Below are 6000 nucleotides of genomic sequence, written 5' to 3'. Positions count from 1 at the left end.
TTATAGGATTCTATTGCTTTAAACAATTTAACAAGTTTATTGCAAAACCAATCATCTTGTAATAAGGAGAATGAAAGGTAAACAAGATACATCCAAATGTTGCAGCATGTTCCACAGGCATTTGGATTGTGGAAACACAACATTAGCAGCATGTACCTCTGTAAATCTGAGGGGTGAAGTAGCAAAAAAAAATCCCCAAGAACACACCAGATGAGGTAGAAGATTTCCAGATGTCCAGGTTCTTGTCTTTACTTATTATGAATAGGTCAGTGGGTAGTTTCTTGTGGAATGCTTTATTCCCCATCCAGGTCAGCTCTGTAGCTCCAAGGTGAACATCTAGAATGTTTCCCTTAAAATGCAGTCAGGATGAGTGGATGATTCCCAAAAACCCTGTAAATACCCTATATGAGTTCTAGGATCCAAAATATTTATCAAAGTGCTAGCCCATCCCCTGGAACAATGTCAGCTGTGATTGGCTGACCTAGGATACATATTCATAACTCACAATGTTAACCCCTCTGGATCAGACTAATATAACTTATCAGCAAAAAGCTGGTAGAAGCCATTACCACAATGAAACATGAAAGCTACAAAGAAAATATGGAACAGCTTGGACTGGCCATTAAAAAAATAATAATTGGCCCTAAAAATAATGGCAGTATGTAATATTGCTATATAGCCATTGCCCTTACATGTTAAAGAATAAGGCAATAAACATGTAATTGAAAGATGCTTTATTAGTGAGCAAAAGGGATGTTGCCAGGATTGTGAAAGATTCCGGGCACCATTGGGACACAGTGAGGGGGTGATGATGTAGCATACAAAGTGCAGATCAGCACATAGTGAGTATGGCTAACAGCAGGAGAAGCAATTCAAATAAACCTGAAGTTACCCTGCTTTGGGTCAGGAGTCCATAACACATAGAGTAAAGGGGCCAGATGTATGCAATGTTTAGGAATCAGAAGTATATACAGCCCAGCACACAGCACCCTCTATAATTAATTTTTAGGCAACCCCCTATTAGTGAAACACAGTAACACTTATTAGTTTTCACACACTTTGCATATATACACACATTGCAAACACATTGCTAACTTACACACAGACACAGTGTTTGCACATACATACATGCACACATATCCACAATCACTTAATTCTATGGTGGCATGGCTGCCTGTGCCTCCTATTATGAGGGTGAGGTGGAATAACACAAAGTGTCCTGTTTAAGGCTGATATGTCTGTTTTATGTCATTCTGAGAACCAAATCAATTGACATGATAATAAAAAAAATAAAGCAATAAAAGGTATTCAATATTGTTATTTTTGTTGTGCAACTCTAATTATAGGTTTGAAATGAAATGTTTATCTATATGCCCTAGACTAATGACATAAGTAATGGGTTTGGCCGCAGAATACTGAACTGTTTTGGAAAAACTTCAGTGGGCCCTAGTGATATGCCTGACAAATATTTTTTTGTGCCATTCATTTTGTGCCACCTATTTTGGTTGGCCCCAGGTCCCCAGTCTAACAGATGTAGACCCCATGTTTACCTGTAAGTTAGGGTATATGTGTATAGATTAAAACTTTTTTTTAGGTTTGGATAGAGTGAGGAAGAGCACATCCAAAGGATATTTACTAATACTCAGGATTGGCCAAATTTATTTCCACAACTGATCAAATAAAAAGCCCTGATGTGGCAATGACAAATTTAATTTTTTATTTGCTTATCAATTACTTTTCCGAGTATATTTTTCTACAATTATATATTCAAGCAACTGTGTATGTCTGTTCATGGCACAGTACATATTCTAGGACATCTTCAGTATGCATACCATGTTACATTCTCCCAAATTGTTCCATGCTGTGTTGTACATATACTCCTGACCTATATACTTCAAACTGCTCCTTCATGTATTCTGTGTTTTACATACTATGGACTATGGTATACAATACCTGTCGGTTCCCATGGCGCTCCCAACTGAATCATCCTGCGGTGTCCTGTGCCTGTCTGCCTCATCGAGCTGCCAATCCCAGCACTTCATGGTCTCACATGGTCGCTTCATGGGCAGTCTTGGTCACACTGACACAGCCCAGGGAGGAGAAGCCCCTAAAGGGGCAGAGGCTATTTGTGACTTTGCACTAGCTACCTTGCTATTCCTGATCCTGGACTCTGTCTATGCTTGTTTGCCACCTGCTCTGACTTGTGCCTGGAATCTAACTCTATTGGTTTGCCACCTGTCCCCACACCTAGGCTGCTCCAGCTTTCATCCTTAGGTAGGGTGACCCTGAGGGTTGTGACCTGGTGAACCCCAACAGCAAAGAGCCCAATGGTCTCAGGGCTACCAGCCCATCACCCCTTGAAGGGTGCCCTGGTGAAGACCTGGTGTCACTTAGATTCCGCACTTCGGGTGATCCGGCACTACCTGCCTGTGGAAGCCCTGACAGGACAACTCAGTATGCTGTGCTATATGTTACATGCTGTGGACCTCCTCACTATATATCTCATGCAGTGCACACTCTTGGATCTCTTTCCCTTGTACACTGTACTATAAATTTTTAAACTAATCTTATATAAAAACTATATCTCTACATGGTCTTGTACATTACATGACATGCTCTTTGACCTTTAGGGAAAGAATATCTTAGCTTAGTGGATGTGGTGAAAATGTACTTTGCAATGAATACCTAATCCCCTGCATGGAAATGTAAAAATATATGGTTTTTGCTTGCACATTGTTGGATGGCTAAAGTCAGCAAGTCTTCATTTCATTCATTAGGACAATAGATTATCCTTTGCAGTGTAATAATTCTCTGCTTTATCATTAAATTATTATTACACAGTATTTATATAGCTCCATCATATTACACAGTGCTGTACAAAGTCCACAGTCATGTCACTAGCTGTCCCTCAAAGGGGCTCACAATCTAATGTTCCTACCATAGTCATATGTCTTTAATACAGTCTAAGGTCAATTTTAGGGGCAGCCAATTAACCTAACTGCATGTTTTTTGGGATGTGGGAGGAAACTGGAGCACCTGTAGGAAATGCACACAAACACAGGGAGAACCTGCAAACACCATGCAGATCATGTCCTGGACGAGATTTGAACCTAGGACCTAATGATGCAAATGCCAGAGCACTAACCTCTGAGCCACCATGCTGCAAGCTTGAGTTATGCCTTTTCACATTTGCTAATTAAGAAGTCTTCTGAGAGAGAATTTTTCTAGGAAAGTTGTAAAAGTTTTTAGCTTTCCTGCATTTGGAGTACTTTAACTTATTGGGTCAGACAGGTAGGGTTAAGCTAAGCTTTATGAGAGGTCTCTAAAAAAAACTTAGGCTAACACCTCTAAAAGTTACTGTAAGGTGCTTTGGAAATTAGCCACTAGGCAGGACATTATTGCAAAAGGACAGGTGATGTTCCTTCTGCATAAATCAATCAGTTGTGCATGCATAGATCAGTGTAGGATGCTGAGATACCCCAGCACATCCAAGATTCCCCTGTGGCTACCAGGTCTGATGACTTACATCATTCTGACCCAGTCAATCCAGCTGTGAAATGGGGAAATGCAGGAATAGAAGAAGGGAGAAGACAGCCTTGCCCACCACAATACAGAGAGGGGTGAGTGCAATCAGGAAACTGATAAGGCAGTTAAGGTTGTTTTATTGCAGATGAGACATTGCTTGTTCCATCTGGAATAAATTACCTGCCAGGTCTCATCCAGAGGATATTTACTAATACTCAGGATTGGCCAAATTTATTTCCCCAACTGATCAAATAAAAAGCCCTGATGTGGCAATGACAAATTTAATTTTTTATTTGCTTATCAATTACTTTTCCGAGTATATTTTTCTACAATTATATATTCAAGCAACTGTGTATGTCTGTTCATGGCACAGTACATATTCTAGGACATCTTCAGTATGCATACCATGTTACATTCTCCCAAATTGTTCCATGCTGTGTTGTACATATACTCCTGACCTATATACTTCAAACTGCTCCTTCATGTATTCTGTGTTTTACATACTATGGACTATGGTATACAATACCTGTCGGTTCCCGTGGCGCTCCCAACTGAATCAGGAAACTGATAAGGCAGTTAAGGTTGTTTTATTGCAGATGAGACATTGCTTGTTCCATCTGCAATAAATTACCTGCCAGGTCTCAATATTTTGGCCTGAGTTTAAATTGATTCTTTAGTAATACATTTCCTCATTATTTAGGCCTTCCACATAGCAGCCCCTAGGATACCAACCCATCAAGAAGATGAAAAAATGTAGTTGTATTGCAATTTTTGAATAAGATCCCGATACTTTCAGTAAAGAATCTTTGAATGTCTCAGATGATTGCAGGTTTCGAATAGTAGTGAAATCAAATTCCATGGTAACAAGATGCTGTCAGAAAATTTACATTTACCGGCTGGTAAACAAATCAAATATAAAAAATAATGAAAATATAGAAGAAAAATTCTGTTCTAAAGAATGTTATAAAAAATGGTTCATCTTTCCCCAAGCATGAGTTCTTTTGTGATTTAATAGAGTAGAATAAGGTGTAGAGATGTAGATTAGTATTTTTGCTGAAAATGTGTTTCACTGTCTTCGAGCATTACAATGTCTTCACCATTACATTTACAATCTGAACTTTTATAATATAATGCTCAGTGATCAGGAACAGACCTTAGATAAACTTACATTTAAAGAGGATGTATCAAAAAAATGTACTTTATATAAAAGGGTAGAATAATGAATGACATACTGGTAATGACTTCTTGTTCATGAGTATTTTTATTTATTTGGAACTACACAAGGTCCTAGGAACTGGTGGTATTGCGCTGAACAATGGGGCTGATGCTGTTTCTCTAGCAGCAACAGGACTGGGTATGCTTGGCTAATATGTTGACACGTTGTCTTCCATATTCTGTAAATCAATTCCATTGAACAAACATAAAATTGAGGTATTTAGTATATAAATATTTGCTGTAGGTCAGTGAGTCAAAGTATTAAAGTTACCGCCTAAAAGCAAGATTCACATTTTCCACTGGATTAGAGTTTCGAGAAAACTTTTATATTCAGACTTGTTCTAGATCACTCAACACATAACAAAAATTTAACATTTTTCTACTTCCCGGTCCCCTGTAAACTACTAATCTCATTGCCATACACATAATGGGCCTGATTTATTAAAGCTCTCCATGACTGGAGAGGATACACTTTCATTAGTGAAGCTGGGTGATCCAGCAAACCTGGAATAGATATGGTCCAGGATTGAAACCATTTTCTAACAAATAGTAAATGATTTTTAAGAAATCCATTCCAGGTTTGCTGGATCACCCAGCTTCGCTGATGAAAGTGTATCCTCTCCAGCCTTGGAGAACTTTAATAAATCAGGCCCACTGAGCCAATATATTGAAGCAGCAAAAATAGGAACATGCAGCTTTTAGCCCACAAACTTGGAGGGAGGCTGTGGAACGTGCTCTATAAAATTATTTCCAAAGCTATTTGATGCAAATCTGAGCACAACCTTTCTACACTTGATTTAATCTTCGCCTTGTTGTACAAACCTAAATATCTTGTAACATACAGTAGGTCAGTGGGATCTCATGTAGATGGCTGCAGAATGTTTTCTCTCCTTTTTATGAGGGCATGTTGTTTTATACAGAGTCTGGAAATGAACACATCTCTTTGGTGGGTTTATCAATGTTCCTCTTAAAGCGGAACTAAAGCGATAGAACTCACCTATCGGCGTTCCATTGCAGGCTGCCACCATCTTCTTCTTCCCTCTCCTACTCTTCTTCAGCCATCTTGATTGGCTGTGTTCATTTATTCCCACCACGTGCTAGGGAAGCTGGGATTGCCGTGTTTCCCTGGCAACCAAAGCAGAGGCTGCACATGTGCACCTCAGCTTTGTGGCCAGAAACCTGGAGGGATCAGGCTGGTAGGACATATTACTGCAGAAGGAACATCACCTGTCTTTTTCTGCAATATTGACCCGCCTAATC

Source organism: Pyxicephalus adspersus, chromosome 5 (genome assembly GCF_032062135.1).
Source record: "Pyxicephalus adspersus chromosome 5, UCB_Pads_2.0, whole genome shotgun sequence".
Taxonomy (NCBI): Eukaryota; Metazoa; Chordata; class Amphibia; order Anura; family Pyxicephalidae; genus Pyxicephalus; species Pyxicephalus adspersus.
Note: the sequence above shows the minus strand (reverse complement) of the source record.